The sequence below is a fragment of the Balaenoptera physalus genome (assembly GCF_965194825.1).
Source record: "Balaenoptera physalus genome assembly, chromosome: 4".
Lineage (NCBI taxonomy): Eukaryota > Metazoa > Chordata > Mammalia > Artiodactyla > Balaenopteridae > Balaenoptera > Balaenoptera physalus.
The window spans coordinates 137,215,598-137,237,099 of NC_138891.1; the positions used below are offsets into that span (position 1 = coordinate 137,215,598).

General features: G+C 38.9%; 1 protein-coding gene across 1 annotated transcript in view; it reads right to left on the reverse strand.

The window, feature by feature from the left end:
- The window catches only part of SETD4 (SET domain containing 4), a 586,654-nt gene that overhangs the window by 137,408 nt on the left and 427,744 nt on the right, over positions 1-21,502 (reverse strand). The window lies entirely within an intron of this gene.

The following is a 21,502-nucleotide window of genomic DNA, read 5'->3' on the forward strand; positions in this document are numbered from 1 at the left end:
TCCCTCCAAATTCTCCTTTAGAAGAAAATTTCCAAAGACTTTTCATTCTTTGAGTAAAAAGTACATCCCCATTTATTCAGTGGTTTATTTAACAAATATTTTTGGAAGTCCTACTATGTACCAGGCACTGTGTCAAACCCCAGGGATCCAGCAGTGAACATGAGATGGTCCTTGATCTCATGAAGTTTACAAACCAGTAAGGGAAGGAGAACATTTGAAAAATTATTTGCAGTATATTTAAGTTTCATGCATTCTCGTATGTGTGATGTATTTCTTATTTTTAAATGAAGAAAATAATTAAGCCACCTAGTAAATAAAGAGAATTTTTTAAATTGCCATAAGAACAGAAGTTCAGAAGGCTACAGGAGCTAAACTACATAATTAGGGCATGCAAATAAGCTCAGAGAACAGTGCAGGTACATACCTGCTTCTCCCAGGTGATGCATAAGCATTTTAGCAATAGTCTTTTCAAAACAATAACTCTCATGTTTTGTCCAACCTAAGGAGTGAATTTTTATGGTGGAAATCTCAGACCCAGTATAGGAACAGTGGCAAACCCATGGGGGGCAGAAAGAAAATTTCCAAAGACTTCTCATTCTGTGTGTAAAAAGTGCATCCACATTTATTCAGTGGTTTATTCAACAAATATTTTTGAATATATGGAAAGGCAGAGTTTTCAGAAATAATGCTGTTTTAGAAATAAGCAGTTATTTTCCCCAAGTATAATTCAATGACTCCATCTACCTTCTGCTGAAACCACTGTCATCACCACCAAAGCTTGAGTATATGAAAAAATTTAGAACTCACTTTCAAAAATTGTCCCAGCATAGAGGTAATTAAAAAAATAGAATTAAGAACACATAAAATGCCAGACAGGCAAAAGAAATCTAAGGGAACTGGCACTAAAGTTTTCAAAACATGGGGAACTGAGTTTTTCTAATGTCAGCCAAAGCAAAGTAGCTCATCAGGAATTCAAGAAAAAAGAAAGAAAAAATCATTATCCCTGGCATCTGGCATGACTATTGGGAGAAAAAAGTAAGGAAGTTCTGTTTATGGCCTTTAAAATGCCATTATTTGGACCAGAGTCATACAGAAAAGCGCTGCTTATTTCAGTGAACTGTAAATATCAAACCCAAAGCCCAAGATCTTAGAACTCAGGAAATGTTCACCATTGACTGGTGTTGCCTAGTTAAGGGGGCCACTGTGGCTGTGGATGACTCTCTGATATACGTTGTTTCTTTTTCTCCCTCTGGCTATTCTGTGTCTTTGTAAATTCTCCCTTCTCACTACTATTCAATTAGCTTTCAAATGAGTGAAGAGTACCTATGCACCACTTTACCAAGTATCATCACAAGAATTCACAACCAGCTGCTTTGAAGTAATTGGCATCATAATGTGCAGAAAAATGACTTTTCTAATGGTTGCCTGGAAGATTTATATCCTTAAAATGTAATTAAAAAGTAGATTTAGAAATATGCTCAGCAACCAAAAAGATTAAATATTAATGTGGAGTGTAATTAATAAATTATACATCTCTTGATTACTAATGGCTTATTGACTGTAAAAGCATAACATTATGGAATATTAGGGCAAACAAAGGCTTTTGGGGAATATTGTTCAGCTTCAAGGACGAAGCTTCTGCTCTTGAATTTTCAGAAGAAATCCCGATTTTGCAGATAACATAAAAATTTGCCCAATTGTTCCCATTATCAGTCTTCATTCATTCTTTATGTTACAAAGTCTGCTGCTCTTTATAAAATGAAAATTTTGTAGTTTCTTGAATCTTTTTTTATTGCATTAAAGCAATTTCTATTGCTTATCCTCTGAGCTTCCCAGTTGAAATTTCAAATCTAGAAGTATTTCTGTCCTCTTATATGAAAACAAAAGGTCTAATGCCATTGCAACGGGCAGCAGTGAAGAGAAACATGTGAAACAAGGTGAGTATGTGATGGGTAATACTTGCAGGGCACTTCAAACTGAAGAGCAGGATGAAACTATGAATGGAAATAGTGGGCTTTCTAATGGCTTCAGTAGACAGCTTTGAGCTCCAATCATCCTAAGTTCCTTTTAAATTTTTTCAAGACATTCATCAGAATCTTAGAATGTGAAAGCTGTAAAGCATCTTGGAAGTTATCTGGTTGTAAAATTTCTTGGAGGTTATCTGGTCTACCAGCTTCATTTTGTATATGAATTTGGAATTCTCTTATCCAAGGCAGTCACATGACTCATACAAGATTTCAAGGGTACTCAAGGGCAGAATGGGTACAATAACTCGGGTCTCCCCCCAAAACCAGTCCAAAGCTTTTTCCTTTGTTTCATTAGTAACTGAGAAACCAGAATGGTCTTAATTTACAAATCTTAATTTACAAATCTTTTGATATTCAAGTGTTTTTCTAAGAAATTTTATTAACATATACACAGAAACAAGTGATGTCCAAACCACTAGAACCAAACTTCAAATAACTACCTCTTTAGGAGTCCCTCCCAACTCAATCCCCACTAACCTTTGTCTAAGACAATGAATTCTTTATGCCAGAGAATCTTCCAATGGAGAAAAATTAGCAGAGTAAGATACAACGAAGGACCTAGAGTTTCAGTCTCATTTTATTCTTCTGAAATTAGGCAACTCCTTACACTCCTCAGAAACTAGAACAAATAGCTCTCTAGTCAGCACTTAGAGCGATAAAGGAAGGACTTTGGCAGGAATAATATTTGGGCAACCGTGTTCAATAGGTTTTGCTCAGGAAATTTCCCAGAGAGAACCTGGTGAGTGCTGAGAAAGTTAATCTGGTTCCTAAAGCAGAGTACTTCCTGGGTCAGAGTTCAAAAAGGAGGAGGAATCACCCCCCTGCCCTGGGAAGCCTATGAGCAACCAGAACTTGGCTCTCATCTCAGCTTCAATGTTCCTCCTTCAGGCAGACCCTCCCTCTCTATCTGCACACTTTCTTCATAGCACACATCATAATTATACTTACTTTTTGTCTATTTATCTAATCATCTATTGTATCCATTTATTTATTTGTTTTTCTATGTACATGTTTATCAGTTTATTTTGTCTATTTCATGCTTTTCTCTTTTAGAGTAGACTCTAAGCTCCCTGAGGGCAAAATTTTCTTTACTCCTTTAATTCCAGAGTCTAGCACTACACCAGAAAAATAAAAGTTCCATGAATATCTGTTGAGAAATAAATACACCTATAAGAGCAGAAATTTCCAGAAAATCCTCCCAGCTCGCTCTCTCTCTGCTTGTCCTTGGCATTATAAACACTGTTCTTTCATTTCAACACTGGAGTCTCCTCTATTTTCCCTGTGCAGCCAAAATGTGAGGAGGAAGGTGGAGGGCCTCCATCATTAGGAGGGTGGCAACCATCAACGTGAAAAACTGTGAGGACAAGAATGGTGAAAATATGCTCTAGAGTGGTCCTTTCTCTTAAGTCCAAGTGGATTAAGTTGCAAAGCATCTCACACTAGAGGAAAATCAAAGCTCCTTCTAGAATGGATCAAATGGTCTTTCTCCAGTGACAATGAGTAGAACACAATTAAAGCATAGCTCTGAACAAGAAATAAAATCAAAGGGGAAAATGTGAATAGGCAAGACTTTTCCAAGCTATGTTAGAAATTTAGGCATTTAACAGGTATATCACTCTATTAATTTCACACGAATGTAGCTCATAAATTCTAGCTTGTAAAATTCTCCTTCCCTTTTTATGAACAATGTCATTCACATGTCCCTACAGATGTCACTCTGTACGATTCCTTGGTTGAATTTTTTTTAATTTCAACATAAGTCCAAAGATGTCATATTTGTTGACCAAAAAAAGAAAGATACTTTAACATTTTGAGAGTGTGACACTACCTTTCTTGTTGAACTGAGTTAATCTCAGCTCACTCCACTTCCTCTCAACCATCATTTTGCTCTATCTCTTCTGTCACTAACAGTTCAGTAGCTGACAATAGCAAAAATACTCGGAAAGTATATGGACAAATTAACATGGGCTCAAAACTCCAAAATACAAACATACCAGCTTAGCTCTAATAGAAATTCAATCACCAGAAATTATTATTTTTAAAAAGTTACAAATAATAATACAATCAAAAAATCCTAAGGATACTATATTTCTTCAAGCTGACAATGTTAATTGTCACCAGAATACTATCTATATAACAAAACTTTTTCATTGCTTAACAAGTAATCAATAGGGAGGGTGGGAGGGAGGGAGATGCAAGAGGGAAGAGATATGGGGACATATGTATATGTATAACTGATTCACTTTGTTATAAAGCAGAAACTGACACACCATTGTAAAGCAATTATACTCTAATAAAGATGTTAAAAAGCCAAAAAACAAAAAACAAGTAATCAGTGGCTTAGAAACTTCATAAAATTTCTGATTTTACAGAGGTGGAAATTAAGTCCTTTTGAAGTTAAGTGACTTGGTTTAGGTCTCAGAGTCATTTGCTAAAATAAATGCATAACCTAAATGGTATTCATTTTGATGCAATTATTTTATTTTATAAAACTGTACTCACCATGGCAGAAGTGTACCTGATTAAAATCTTGACAATTATTTTGCATACTATTAACAGCAGTGCTTAACCCATGTGGCAGGATAGCTACCAATAGTTTCTGTTGTGTTCTCTGTTTTTGCTTCCTCCTTCCAAGATAGCAGAGGAATACTGTGTTCAATTTTACTTCAGAAAAGATTCTTCAAAATGACAGTTATAAAGAAAGTAAAATACATAGAAAAACACGTGTTATAATTTTAAATTTAAAAAGACGAAAGACTAGTGTCTCCATTGAGTAAATTACATGCACATGTAAGGTCTGAAGGAAAACATGACAAGATTTGCTCTGTTAGAGCATAGATTTTTTAAAGTTTCTACCAGTATATTACTTATTCAAATAAAAGTTAAAATTTAACATCATTAAGTACACATTCTAAAACAACAGGTGGAGGTAGATTGTTTCTTCTGGATAGAGATTCCAGATATTTCAGCAAGTGGCATCTAAAACTACAAAGTCCTTCCTAGGACGGAATTGTGTGGCATTTTATCTAAGATGCTGTGGTTATTGGATTTGATGTTCCTTTGGCAGCATGAACATTTTGGACCTTAATTATGCTCATCAACAATCCCTTATGACAATTTCAAGGTCCAAACATTTCTGGAAACTGAAATTCTTGCGCTAACTCATTTGGGACAAAACCTGCCCTGAAGTGACAGGTCGCTATGCATAGTCCTTCTCCCACTGATGAGAATATTAATATATTTGATTAAAGACATAGTTAACAGTTTAGATTATGGAGTGATGCTGCAAACCTCGCTAGGGCTCTTATACGATGTGTGATATGCCTATTAAAGTATGGTCCAAAATCTGAAACCTTCCAAATTTCAAGACACGTCTGGCTCAAGTGTTCAAGAAATGGATAGTGAACTGTATTCTGTCTTATTTTACTGTTTAATGTAATCGTACTCTAATGACAGCATCAAAATCCCTTTGCAGTCCCGTCCTGCATGATCACAAACCACACACAGCCCAAATGTGACCAGCCCTCAGTGCTAATCAGCTGACAACTTATTAGCAAAATCAGCGAAGGAAAATCATCCTTCATGGTTGTTGATGGCTTGTCAGAAATCCGCAGAGAAACTCCGAACCTTCATCTACATAAGTGATGACAAGAGAAATCTTATTTATACCACTTTAAATACTCATCTGCCTAATATATTCTGGAATCTCTCAACAGTACATGACACTGATAACTCTTAAATGTTTCCTGTTTCAGAATGAAAAGCTTTCTGCGATTTGGGTTTGAAATAAAATTATTTCCCAACAACTTGAGCACCAGAAATGTCAAACGGCCTAACTTTTTAGGCTTATGCCGAGGTGCTCTAGAAGTGGGGAAATAGGGAAAACAATTAAGCTTGTCATATTTCAACTTTTAACAATTTTTTTTATGACACACAACATCAGTATAAAGAAAGACGTAATTAAATTCTCCAACCCATGGGGATCCACGTGTGCTTCTCATGCACAGGCAACTTAGTATTCAGTTGACTTTTAGTAGAAATCAGGAGTATTTTCGACCATTTTATCACCAAATCTTATCCCACTTCTTCCTGTGCAAATTCATCAAATTTGCAAAATGAATAGGCTTCGAAAACAGAGATACTGAACTCTCAGTGAGTAAAGAGTAAAGTACTCCCTGGATAAGTCATGTATTTTGGGTAACATGTTAACTTTTCGAAAGCTTCTCAGGGGCCATTTAGCATATTTAAATAATAAGTAAGGAAATCAACATCAATTAATATTTTCTCTGTGCCCACGGGGTACTTGGCACTGTCTGTTGGACTCAGTGGGAAACAGTCATTAACTGTCCCTTTTCTCAAAGGGCATTTTCCAAACAGACCATAACACCAACCTCATTCTTTCACAAACCGCAGAGAGCAAACAGAAAAATGTAACTTTAGCCAATTAAGAGACTTTGTTTTTAATGGATACTTTACTTCAGTTGGCTTAAATCTTTGTCTTTGAGGTGGTGGAGGAAGGATTGGGAAAATAATGGGATAAGACAGAGAAGTGATGACGAGAAGGAAGAAAAGTAGGCAAGTGCTGAGCAGACATGATGTGTTTCTTTTCTCTAAACGGCCAGTAAACACAGCTCATTCCTTCATCGGCTCAATCACTCAACTCTATGTCCCGAGAGCTTCTCTATGCAACCTGGTCCCGGGCTGGGGACAAAAGAGTGAATCATGGAGCCCTTGCCCCCAGCTATTCAATGGGGACCACAGGGGTCTCTATCTCATTGGGTTCTTGTGAAGATTAAATGAGCTAATGTGTGTGACAAGGTTCAAATAATGCCTGGCACATATACCATATGGCACAAATGCTCTAATATTTTGGGAAATGGGCACATAAACAGACGACACTTTCCGTGCAATGTGGTGAGGGGGGAGTCGAAGACTGTGGGAGGATGCACGGGTCGAGATGCAGGGGAGGGGCGGGGAGATTAGGTGGTGGCTCCAGAGTCCTGGCCAGGTATCGATGCATCATCCAGAGGGCTGCACCTGTGCAGCTGGGCTGCCTCACGGAGCAGGGAGAAACCGTGCCTGGGCTTCCTCCAGACACCACGTGTCCTGGCCTGGGACTGTACGTGCCAGAATTAAGGGGCGTCTCCTCTTTCTCTCAGCAAGTGCTGTGTCCTCCAGGAGAGGAACTTCTCAGTCTTTAAATAACAGGTGGAACTGGTCAGGGCTGTATTTCCCATCACTCAGCATGGCTGATTCTGATTTCCCCGGAGGGTCAGGTGCCCTGTTGGGTGTAGGTACAGGGTCAAGGCTCCGCCCGTGACATTTTCTTGTCCCTTTTCAGGATTGCCTCTTGGACTAAGAAAAGGACCCAACTCTCCAGTAAACCCTGACTCTTCCTAGAAAGCCCCCCTGGACAGGGCCCTCCAGTGGGGAGGCTGCAACTCCCTGGTTCCCCGGTATCCAGGTGTGAACCACCTGTTGGCCAGGTGTCTTCAATAAAGAGGGGAAAACAGGAATCCAGCTCTTACTACCGTGCTGAATTTGGTTCAAGTTCCATTTGCTAGAGCCTGGGGAAGAGAAGGGGCGGAGGGAGATCCAAAATGACTCACCTGGGCTGCACCTGTTGGGTGAGGTCTCAGCCATTCAAGGAGAGGCAGAGCTCACTCCACAGTGGTTCCTGCATCTGTTCGATGAGTGCTGGGAGCCTGCTGGGTGTCAGGCCCTGAGCCAGGGCACTGGGGACCCACAGTGAACAGAACACACCTCTAGCCCCCCAGGGTGCGTATTCAGCTGTGCCAGACAGATGAGCAAGTACTCACAGTAAACGGTTAGAGGGAGAGTGCCCTCAGCATTCAAGAGCCCACGTGGGTACAAAGAGGGGACTATAGTTGGTCTTTAGTCCAGATGTTGCAGGGCCAGGAGGCTAGAGGCAGATGCTATGAGAGGTGCTGGGTAAGGACCCAGGGTCTGAGCAAGACGGGGACTGAAGGGGGTTGTCATGGAGGACGACTCTAGGACAGGCCACCACTGGTTGAGTTGGACCCTCTTAGCCATTTGTGAGGGCAGTGGACACCGTAGGCCATCTACCAACTCCACCTGAAGAGGCTGTTTGCATTCCTGGAGCACAGGCCGTGGATGATGGACGGAGTGTGTTTAGACCTGAATCTCAGAAGCCTCCTCTAAGTGAGCTGTTGAGAAACTGGAGGTGTGTTTTCTCCTCGGTTCCCAAGAGACTGCCCTAGAATCATCTTTAGAAGATTTTAGATGAAGTAAAACCAAAACATAACAAAAACCATGTTTTAATCCCTCTGCCATTTATTAATCGTGTAAATAAATATTCACTTGATTCACAGAGGTGGTGTGAATTAACCTTTGGTTTTTAACTTTCAGGCTTCAGAAGTCTCCTACATTGGGAAGTTCTCTATGCCATACCAATGGTGGTGTTTCTGTGGAAAGACTTGAGGATAATCTTTTGCCCTATAAATTGGAAGCCTGGATAATGCTATAATGGGGGTGGGGTTTGTTCTCATTCTTTGGTTCTGTATAACAGAGAAAAATTTACAGAAACCCAAAAGAAAAAAAAAGTGAAAGATGTTCCTGGCTCATAATAGTCAAACCACTGTCTCCCGAGGATATTAGGGACCCTCAGATCAGATTTCAAATTCCAACTCCTAATGAAGTACTAAATAGATAACTTTGGCTAAATCGTTTAACCTCTGTGAGGCTGCATTTTGCTCATTTATAGAAGGGGAGAAACGAGACCCATCTCTCTTGTACAGGCTCCAGTGTGATAGCATCAGTGAAGGCGTTGCGCACACTCAGAAGCAGTGGATGAATGCACAGAACTATATTCAGTCATCAGCTCCTTTCCTGATGGATGAAACTGTAGCAGAACATCACAGAGGTCCAAGTCCTTGTACGGTTTCCTAAGGCTCTGCCTGCTTAGTGATGTCAGAGTTATAAAAAAGGGAGAAATCCAAAAATCCAGAATTAAGGTTCAAAATCTTGTGAAGAAAGCATCCTGGGGCTTTGGAGAATTCCAGCATTAATCCCTTGCCTGCCATCCCCTTAGTTTACTCTGCCCTTCACAGATCGCAGCCTGCAAGGCCAGACCTTCACCAATTTTCTGCAAACACTCACAGAGCAGCACACAGGCAGATAAGGGCGGACCCATGCCGGGTTCATCAGGGAGGGGAGGGGAGTGGAGGAGTGCCGGATCTCAGCATGGAGGTGACCAAGTTCACATTACTGTCAGGAAATGAACCTGATTCCCAACTGGAGTCCAAGTAGAACTCATCGAGCACCAACTATGGGCTTACCTGAACCTCATTTACTACTCACAGCAGCTCCATGAGGACTTCAAATATGTATTCTCTAGGTCTCTACAGGGAATGACTACAGAAATGGACAAACTGACTTGTTGATACAAGCCATGGTTTAAGCCCAAGCTCCTCTTTCTGAGAGTCACGATACCTACTATTTATTAAGCACAGATCTTGTGCTAGACACTATATGCCAAGTGTTTTCCATGTGCTATTTCTGTTGTTCCTCACCAGCTCCTACATGTCAAGGATTATTATCATTCCCACTTTACAGATAAGAAAACTGACTCTCAGGAAAGTAGTCACTTGCTCAAAGACACAGAGCTTGTGTGATTTAAGCCAGAACTTGCCTTTTCCTCTGCTCTACCATCTCCTCAGGAAAAAAAGGTCCACACTCTAAGCATTGGTGAGGCAGGGCATTATTGAAGTAACCTATAATTCTTGATCTACACAGACATTGGGAATGTCCCAGGCAGCCACTTCCTAGCCTACAGACCCTGATTTTGTTCAGGCAGCAATGTGTCACTCTGGATGATTTAGTTGGTGTGACTGAATGGTGACAATCCCAATGGATTTAGCCAGTGATTGGTGGTTGCCGTTTGACCTTGTTCTGACCAAAGGGATGTGAGAAGTCTCTTCTGGATTTCCAGAAAAGATTATTTCCTCCCTGACAAATAAGACATGCAGAGGAGAAAGCCCTTTTGCATCAGCTCCTCCTGCTGGCCACAGCACTGTCAGATGTGTGAGGACCCAATGGTTGGAGCAGGGGCAGCCGTCTTGTGAGCATGAGTGGAAGGTGAGGGGCATTGCTCACATTCTAAGGGTGTCAGAATGAAAAAGAAAAAAAGTTTAGGATTTGGAGTCATTGTTATGCCATCAAACCTACCCTGGGACCACCTACTTCCAGAGTTTTTGTAAGGAAAATAAGAGTTGTTATGATCAAAACCTCTGTTAGTAAGTTTCCTATTGCTCCAGATGCACCCCAACTGATAGAGTTATGAAGTCAAATCAAAATGCAATGTTGACTTATTCTGAAAAGGCAACTTGAGTGTGTTCAGGAAGTAAATGAGTCACCTATTCTGTATATGGTCCTAGTTCTCAGTCACCTAGAAGAGCAGTTAGTGACTTGGAGTTCTTTCTTTGCCTCTGGAGGGGAGGAAAAATGTTTCCTCTACCCTCTTATGTTTTCTGACTGGGACATGCAGATTAAACTAACAGCAGTCAGATTCACAAAAGAAAAACATACAAAGTTTATATGATGTTAACATTGTTTATGTGGCACAGAGGACTTCATGGATAAGAAGCAAAAACTCCAAAGAACTTGTTAGACTCAGGAGCTTATAAACAACTTAACAAAAGATGATAAATTTGTGGAGAAGTGACAAGGCAAAGGAAAGGGATTTGGGCTTTTAGGGGTGATACATTGTGGGAAAGTGGCCAGGAAATACATGAGGGAAACTAATGCAAGATGAGGGTTGTTTCAGTAAGGTTTGCGCTTATGATGAGTTGACTCATCTTGGTGTCAACTTCCTATCCCCCATGATAAGAACGTTCTCTTCTTCCTGGTACCAGGAGGGCACCTTTCTCATGGGAAATTTATGTCCTGCTTTTAGGCAGAAAGGGTGAGGATAGAGAGCAGTTTCTCAGTTGCTGGCAGCTCAAAATAATCAATATGCCAAACCAGCATATTTTGGGGTAACATGTTTTGAACCCCTCCACTTCCAAATAAATAAGATATCCATTATTTTACTTTTATATTTAAAATATAAATAACTTATATTTTATATTTGAGCTATAAATATAATTAAAATATTTAATTTTATAATATTACAACAAAAGCTACTAACTTTAATCAGAAGGCTTACTGCATTTTATTTTTAAATTTTTAATATTAATATGTAATGATTATAATCACTTAACCACTACAGAAATGCATAAAGCAAAAGTGAAACTTGTCCCAGAATTAGAATGTGCTGAAACTTCTTTTAATAATTAGAAAATTAATTTGTGTTTGAGCTTCATCCATGTTGTGTGTAGCAATAGTTCATTCCTTTTTATTTATGAGTGGTATTTCATTGCACAAATATACCATAGTTTGTTTATTTTCCTGTTGATGGACATTCAGGATGTTTCCAGTTTGAGGCTGTTATGAATAATGTTGTTATCACCATTCTTGGACAAATTATTTTAGCGGGCCTTTTTCTTTTCCTCATTTCTCTGGGGTAGAGAACAGGCAAAATTAAGTTATCAGGTTGGAAATCAGAGCAGTGCCCCTAGGGGTGGCACAAAAGAACTTTCTGAGGTCATGGATATGTTCTATATTGTGACTGGTGTGGTAACTATACAACTATATACATTTATCAAAACTCATCAAACCGTGCACTTTAATGTATATAAATTATACCTCATTTATAAAACTCATGAAAAAGAAAAAAGAGAGAACAATACAAAACAGTATGAAATTGCAGTGGATAAAGAGAATCCATTACATCAGCATCAATTACAGCCACTTTCCTTTCTTTTTTCCTTATGCTTTGCAATATCTTTATTTTGCTAGCAAACACTTAATATATTCATATAGATACATATCTCCTAAAGTATATACTTTATTTTATTTTTTTAAGTTTTTATTGGAGTACAGTTGATTTAAAATGTTGTGTTATAGACAACTAATGAGAACATACTGTAGAGCACAAGGAACTCTACTTAATGCCCTGTGGTGACCTAAATGGGAAGGGAATCCAAAAAAGAGGGGATATATGTATATGCACGGCTGATTCATTTTGCTGTACAGTAGAAACTAACACAACATTGTAAAGCAACTATACTCCAATAAAAATTATTTTTAAAAATGTTGTGTTAGTTTCAGGTGTACAGTAAAGTGGATCAGGTATACATAAACATATATCCACTCTTTTTTAGATTCTTTTCCCATATAGGTCATCACAGAGTATTGAGTAGAGTTCCCTGTGCTATACAGTAGGTCCTTATTAGTTATCTATTTTATACACAGTAGTGTGTATATGTCAATCCCAATCTCCCAATTTATCCCTCCCTCCCTTTCCCCCTGGTAACCATAAGTTTGTTTTCTACATCTGTGACTCTATTTCTGTTTTGTAAATAAGTTCACTTGTACCATTTTTTTAGATTCCACATACAAGGGATATTTGTCTTTCTCTGTCTGACTTACTTCACTCAGTATGATTTTCTTCTGTTCAACCCTAAACTGCAGACACCTGGAAGCTAAGAACCATGATTCTCAGATTTTCTTGAATCAAGGAGTCACACTAAGCTTCTTCAAATTAAAAGCACACTTGGGCAAGATTTGCAAAAAAAAGAAGGCAAGCACGGGCGAGGTGGGGGCCATCTTCCTGCTACTTGGGACATTGCTGATGGCAGGTGCGGTGATGGAGGGTAAGAAAGGTGATCTCCCGCAGCTCCAGCCCAGTCACCACGGCCAGGGCAGGTGTGTCTGTGAAGGGGCCAGACTCGCCCTCCCAGGGTCCAGTCACCAGCCTCAGGCATCTAGAGGGGCAGTTAGAGCAAGAGCAGCTATAGACAGACGCTACAAGTCTTTGTTTTTTAATTGAAGTATAATTGCTTTACAATTTTGTGTTAGTTTCTGCTGTACAGTGAAGTGTATCAGCTATATGTATGTATATATGCCCTCCCTCTTGGACCTCCCTCCCCCATCCCACCCACCTAGGTCATCACAGAGCACCGAGCTGAGTTCCCTGTACTATACAGTAGGTTCCCACTAGCTAGCTATTCTATACATGGTAGTGTATTTATGTCCAACCTAATCTCCTAATTCATCCCACCCTCTCCTTCCCGCCCTGTGTCCACACGTCCATTCTCTATGTCTGCATTTCTATTCCTGCCCTGCAAATAGGTTCATCTGTACCAGTTTTCTAGATTCCACATATATAATGGAATATTACTCAGCCATAAAAAGAAATGAAATTGGGTCATTTGTAGAGATGTGGATGGGACCTAGAGTCTGTCATACAGAGTAAGTCAGAAAGAGAAAAACATGTCTTTTTTTTTGTTAGTTTGTTTTGTTTTGGTTAATTATGAACCTTTTCAAAGATACATAATAGTTGAAAGGATTGTGGAGTGAATACCCATATAGCCACCATCTAGATCCTACCGTTGTTCACATGTTATTTTTGCTTTATCACATATCCACAATATATTCACGCACCACTCCTTATTTTTCTGATGCACTGACAGTGCATAGTTTAACTCAGCAGTTCCACTGGTGGTCTCCTAGTCCCCTCCAGTACCAGGTAGTGGCTCCCCTAGAGGGCCAGTGCCCCAACTTGCTCTTTGAGTCCTCCAGATGACCACCCTAGAGCCCCCTCCTCCAGCCCTCTGACAATTCTGTAGGCCCCTCACTCCATGTACAGTCTGTTCTGCCACAAGGCCTCTTTCTAAGACTCCAAAATAGCTCATGTAGGACTGGGAGTCAGGGGATGATGTGACAGTAACATGACAATTGTCTTGATTCATACACAGTTTTTTTCTGAGCAAGAGGAACAGGAAAAGAAAAATCTTCAGCTCCACAACAGAATGCTTCTCAACTCTACCCTAAGAAAATTAAAGAGGATTGCCTGCACCCGCGGCTCCCTCCCCCAAGCAGAGACGCCCCCAGCCTTGCAAAGCTTTGCGCAGAATAGGTTGCTCTTCCTTCCAGGTTTGGAGTTTCCATATGCATTGTCTCAGCCCCAAAGCCAGCATTTTCATTCATTTGTCTTTATTCACTTTAAACATCCCTGAGGCTAACTCCGGCCATGTTCAGTCACCTGTCCAAGTGCCCTCTGAGGTTCAAACCATTGCTTTTGCTGGTGCCCTAGATGCAAAATGACATAAGTTTTGAGTGGTCTGTCTGCACTGAACCTATATATTCTGTAATTATTAATTTTGAGAACACAAAGTTGCGGGTTTTTTTTTTTTAAGAACACAAAGTTTTTAAGGAACACAAAGTTTTTAAGGAACACAAATACTGGGTTATAGAAAGAAGAAATAACTAATTTTTAAATTTTTTTAATTTTTTTTTAAGTGAAGTATAGTTGATTTACAATGTTTTGTTAGTTTCTGGTGTACAACAAAGTGATTCAGTCTTTTTTTTTTAACATCTTTATTGGAGTATAATTGCTTTACAATGGTGCGTTAGTTTCTGCTGTATAACAAAGTGAATCAGCTATACATATACATATATCCCCATATGTCCTCCCTCTTGCGTCTCTCTCCCACCCTCCCTATCCCACCCCTCTAGGTGGTCACAAAGCACCAAGATTCAGTCTTTCTCCACACCCTCTCCAGCATTTATTAAGAAATAACTATTAAATCAATCTCTGCTTAACACAACTAGAGTCACTCCTGTCATCTGCAATTGAAATCCAACTGATACAGAAATAAAACCAGATCTCCCATCCCACTCCAGTCCCCAGCTCCAGGCCCCAGAAATAATCACCAAATATAGGTTTTTGGACCCTTCCACCTATGAGATCATATAGTACATGTTGTCTTATGCAGGATTCTACTTAACAGCATTAGTTGAGCAGTCTCTCCAACACCAGGACTTGTAGCCTACCTCATTGTCTGGATTTATCGTGATTTACTTAAACAAAATACCACCTGTGGACACTTAAGATATTTCAACTGTTTGCTATCATTAAAAATGCTGTAATGAACATCTTTCAACACACCACTTTATGTACCCAGCAGAGCATGGATGCAGGATACATTCCTAAATTCCAGAAGGAATGTTCACTGTTGCCCGGCAGAGAGGATCCTCCATTGTATTCCCATCAGGCCAGTGTGTATACAAGCATCATCGCTGGGCAATCTCAAATATGCTTTTGTTGTTGACTGTCTGATAAATGAGAAAAACTGGCATCTTGTTTTAATTTGAGATTCCTAATGTTGAGAAATGTTGAATGGTGTTTGTTTACCAGTTATTTACCACTTCTTTTCCTCTGTGGATTGCTTGCTCTTTCATTTTAAATTGATTTGTAAATATTTTACATAGCAATGAAATTTACCTTCTGTCCTATATATTTGAAAATGCTTTTGCTGGCTCACCATTTGTCTTATAGTATGTTTTTCATGCAGAAGTTTTCAACTTTTAAGTAAATTCATCAGTCTTTCCCATTATTTACCTCTGATTATTGTATCATGTTTATAAATTCCTCTTCCTTCCTAAGAATGGATATAGATAGGGATAGAGATTTAAAATTCTTTAGTAATAAAATGGTTTTGTGGTTAAATCTCTAGTTCATCTGAAATTTGTTTGATATTTAGGAGTGGGATATTTTTAACCAAATGGGTAGTAAATTAAGCAAATGTAATTTATTGAATTATCTTATTTTGCTGATAAAATGTTGCCTTAATGTACTTAGGGTTTTGTGTATTTGTGCTCCCCATAAATTATGAGCTATTTCTGGAATATTCTGTTCAATTGACATGTCTGTTCTTATTCCAGTTCCAACTATATAGATATTGTAGGTAATGCTATAAAAAATTTCAATATTTAGTGGAGATAGTCTTACCCTCCAAATACTCTCCCCCAATCCCACTTTTAAAGAATTTTCAGGACGATTCTTAGATATTTATTTTTCCAGTTGAACGTTAGTATTAATTTTCAAGTTCCTGGGGCCGGGGTGGCAAGGGGGGGAGGGGGAAGAAGCTTGATTTAATTTTTAAAGGATTGACATCTTTAGACTATTGAATAATACTGAGTCTCCTTAACCAGTGACAAGCTATGTCCTCTATTCATGAGTCTTAATTTTTTTAATGTTCCTTAATGAGGCTTTTCTAGGGTTTTTTTTTTTTTCCATAAGCATTAAACAGGTCTTAAAAAGTTTATTCCTAGATAATTTATATTTTGCTGCAATTCCGAGTGCGATATTTTTCACTGTATTTTCTAATGGCTTGTATGGTTCCTAATAGTTTTCATGAAGAGGTCAGTGTGACTCAGCTTAATTTAAGTTTACATATCTCTGTTAAGAATGCATCAAGGTTGGGCTTTGGCCTTGATATTCAAGAAAAATCTTTTCAGCCATTTGAGGTCCAAATAGCTGTATGACTGCAGTATCATTTCTGGCATCCCTAATCTTGTCTGTGATCCATAAACCTGGGAGTGCAGTCATTTGCATCCTATCTAACCAGTGTTACAAGATCAATGATATCAACATGCCATGTGTGATGCTTAATTTTATGTGTCACCTTGACTGGGCTACAGGATGCCCACATAGCTAGCAAACCATTATTTCTGGGTGCACCTCTGAGGGTGTTTCCGGAAGACATTAGCACCTCAATCAGTAGCCTAAGTAAAGCACACTATGTCTCTCTTCCAGTGGGCATCATCCAATCCACTGAGGGCTTGAATAGAACAAAAGGCAGAAGAAGGGTGAATTTGCCCTCTGCTTGAACTGAGACATTTATCTTCTCTTTTCCTGGTTCTCAGGACTTTAGTCTCTGGGACTTACACCATTGGTTCCCCTAGTTCTCAGGCCGTTGGGTTTGTAACCATACCTCCAGCCTTTCTGGGTCTCCAGCTTGCAGACAGCAGATGGTGGGACTTCCCACCCTCTGTGATTGTATGCCTCAAACTCTCCCAATAGAAGTCTTTGTATATATCTCTATATATCTTATTGGTTCTGTTTCTCAGAAGAACCCTGACTCATACACCATGCTGTTTGGATTTGGATTCAATATCTGACAATTTACTTTAAATATAGGTAGGAGAAGAAAAAATTTCCTTACAGGCTTTATATGCTAAAATTCCATCAGCCAGTTTAAGGTTAAATGAATATTTATTTTTTCAAGAGTACCTGCTATAAAGATTAATTATGACATTAAAAATGTATATTTTATGTTAAAATAATTATTAAGAATGTACTAATAGGGCTTCCCTGGTGGCACAGTGATTAAGAATCTGCCTGCCAGTGCAGGGGCATGGGTTCGAGCTCTGGTCTGGGAAGATCCCACATGCCATGGAGCAACTAAGCCCGTGCGCCACAACTACTGAGACTGCACTCTAGAGCCCGTGCTCCGCAGCAAGAGGAGCTACAATGAGAAGCCCACACACCGCAACGAAGAGTAGCCACTGCTCACGGCAACTAGAGAAAGCCCGCACGTGGCAAAAAAGACCCAATGCAGCCAAAGATAAATGAATAAATAATAAATAAATTTTTTTAAAAAAGAATGTACTAATAGTTAAATTAATGTGGAGAGGGGAAGATTTCATGATACAACTATTAAGAGAATGTGTTACATAACATTCTAAAATCAAGAAACATTTATAGAAATTTAAAGAAACTTATAGAATACAGAAATTAGATTATATTGCAATTATAATCTGTGTACAATTGTTTGGTATGCTAGCCTTCATAGCATTAAGTAAAATATCTATTAGTGACTGTATTGAATTTTTAGTTATTTAGCTCCATTTAGGCCATGAATCTTTCAAGAAAAGTCCATTTAAAAATTCTTAATATCTCGTCAGAATGAAATGCATAATGTCAATTTTGCTGGCTCAGAATTTCATGATAAGGGAAAAGAATCACACACATAATATTCATGAATAATTATCTGTGACTCAAAATAAAGATTTTAAGAATATTTTTTAAAAAGAGAAAATATCACAGGAGAAAAGTCTTTCTCCTCTCTGAACCTTAATTGAAAGTAAACATCTGCTTTATTTGATAAATATGACTTCAGGGACTTATTGTTTCTGCACTATGTCAAACTGTTAAAATATGACTAAGACTTTTATAATTTTTTAAATTTTTATTTTGAAAAAAAATTTCAGACCTAGAGAAAAGTTTCAAGAATAGTACAGTAAATACTGATACAACCTTTACTCAGCCCCTCATTCTCTCTCTCACCCTCTCCCTCTCCCTCTGTCTTCCCATCCCTTCCTCTTTCTCTCAGGGAATGGACCATGCTGGGAAAAAGCTCCAGACTAGGGGTAAGGGATTCAAGCGTTCTTATTCTGGATCTGCCTGAAATAAGCAGCAAAACTTAGATGACTCTGTTTACCTCTACAGATCTCTATTTCTTCATCCTGATGATCAAGAGTTTGCACTGAAATCTCATTTCATTTATCATCATTTGCTATGATCTGTAATGATTGTATAAATACAGTTGTCCCTCTGTATCCATGGGGGTTCCAGGACCCCCAAGAATACCAAAATTCACAGATGTTCAAGTCCCTTATAGGAAATGGTGTAGTATTTGAGTATAACCTACGCACATCTCCTGTACACTTTAAATCATTTCTAGATTCCTTATAATACTTAATACAATGTAAATGCTATGTCAATACTTGTAGATACAGTGTAATTGGTAGGTAAATAGTTTCCAGCACACAGCAAATTCAAGTTTTGGGGAACTTTCTGGAATATTTTGGTAATATTTTTGATCTGTGGTTGGTCGAATCCATGGATGCAGAATCCATGGATATGGAAGGAAGGCCATACTGTGAGAGAATAAATGATAGAGTGGAAGACTTGGAACCCTTCAGTAAAGTATGAAGAAAGCAAGCTGAAAGGTGGAAAGAGGTAGATGCTTAGAATAATAAGAAACAATCTTTCTAGAATAGTGTTCTCCTAATCTTTGGGAAAGTTAAGAAAACAACTCCTTGTTTTCAAACACTAACTTGGGAGGAACAAAGCCCCATCTGTCTGCCAGTGACTAAATATCAACACAAAGTACAGTAAACCTCATTAATTTTCCCTAATTGGGTGGAAAGTTTTGAAAAAGTCTGAAGTAGAGAAACATTTTCACAAAATTCAGCTTAATTTCAAGTTCATATGGCAACAAGGATGACAGGGCCCCCAAGGAAAGGAAAGAGCATACTGTCTTAGAGAATTTTTAATAATAGATTTTTAAAGAAACATTAGGAATTAGAACATTCATTGTTTCACAGAAGCGTTCAATTTCAAAGAGGGTTTACAAGTGTTTAGAAATATTTTTTGGCCTTCAGCCTTATAAAGACTATTATTTCCCTTGTTTATACTTTTAATTTGCTTGGCAAACCCTTCCTCTACTTCTAGCCCTAATGTATCAATGCATTTCACCAGCATTTTAAATTTATCCCGGATTCTGAGTTAGTGGATTTCTCATTGGCCAGGGTCATATAGCTCTTTTCTAAAAATCCTCAATACTTTTAAGCTCCCAGGAAACGCACCTGTCAATATGGCATGTGCATTCTCTCATTTTCTTAAAAGCAGGAACTAGGTTTCATTTTTCACCCTTGATTCTAAAGCGGTTGGAGAGCTTGAAAGAGAAGGGGGCCATCAACAGAGCGCAAATAAATCTAATCGTGGTGAAAAGGTGATGAAAGACTTGTGCTTACATTTCCTCAATTTGTTCTTAAAATAATCCTTGACACACTCTTTGATTAAGGACCAACTCTTGCTTTTCCAAGGCTGGGGTCATAGAGATCAGGAACAAAAGACACAGTAATTTTAAAACACATAGTTGAGCAATTAGCTCCCACCTTTCCCTCTCCATATTTCCAAAGATTTAATAAGTAGCTAAATGGACCTCTTTGAATTCTGCTTCTGTTCCTTTCCCCAGCCCGCTCTCTAACAGGTATGCTGTTGAGGAGTAGACTGGTTAAGAGGAATGACTTGAGAAAAGTCTAACTGAAAATACCACCACCAGCCACTTAAGGCCTATGAGTGCTTCTAGCAGACCTAACAGCTCAGGCATGGATTGAAAGGGAAAATAATATATATGAGTAATATTGGGAGGAGGAAGGACTAACACTGGGGAGTGTGACAGATGCTATCAATGTCACACCAGCGTCCCGAGACACTTACTGTCCATACCATGATCCATATCTGCAACTCACCTCCTCCACTGTGGATTTCTCTCTCACAGTATAAGGAAGACCGGAAGTGGGAGAGAATTAATGCCCCTGGATCAGCTCTCAGCCCATAACAAATGGGAATTAGAGGATAAATAGTCAACTGTCTCCCCTGTAGGGTGGGACAGCTCTGAAAGCACATTCTGCTCTGTCTCTCAAAGACAAATCTTCCAAACAAGCCATCGACCGCTCTTTGTTCTGGAGTACCTTGTCATGGATGTTTGTATAGCAAATAGCCTTGGAAGATAGAGATAATATCTTCTTCTGGAGCAAAGGGTAAGAATGCTTACTGCTCATTATGTAAGATTTGGGTTTCTTAAGTACAAGGTTTCAACCCACTGATTGCATAAACAAAATCTAGGCCCATCTGCACTATACCCATGGTATAAGGGGACAAGGAGAACCAACGCAGTGATGCTCAACTCACACTGCTTGCTGTGCCATATGTAATGAAGTCATTTGTCTCCGATGTAGGGGTCTCATACCTTCTGCCAGCATCCACGAAACTGTGTTAGGCCAACATGCTAGCTTGAAAGTATGGTGGAGCTCTCAGACCCCACTGATCTCACACCATAGAACATGACCAACTGCAGGACTGAATTTGAATTTGGTCTAAATTTGAATTTGGTCTAAATGAGAATAATCATTTTCTGAGAAAATGTATTTTAAAAAATTTATTTTGCTATATTGTTCAGATAGGATCCTAATGAAAGTTGAATATTTTGAGAAATAGATCTCCAGGGTTTCTCTGGTCACCAAACTTGAAGGTTGAGCCACCTAAGCTCTTAGCTACTGGCAGATATACAGAGTTAGTACACTCATTCTCTCAAATAGTGAAGTTGTTCAAAGATCCAGGAGACAAGTACAGCTCCTTCCCCTGAGACTTAAAAAACAGAATATTGGGAATTCCAAGTGTAACAGTCAAACACAATGAATTCATCACTTTTGCTTCTTGCTTATGGAACTGTGGGTCAATATATATTTTGTTGGCTTGTTCACTTATTTGTTACACCATACAAAAGTCAATCTCCTTAAGCGTATGCATTAAAATGACAATGGAGAAAAAAAGTACAATTAATGGTGAAAAGAAGAAAAGTTATTGAGACATTTGCAGGTTGGGAGGGAAGGAAAAGCATGTGGCTAACACTGGGATTAACAATAAGTTTTAAGTCCAAAGGGTTTTCATATTCATTCATAGGTGGATAAAAGGGTATGAGTATCCCCATGTACAGAAGAGAAAGAGGAACTGTTGCCAAGTTCATCAGCTCTCA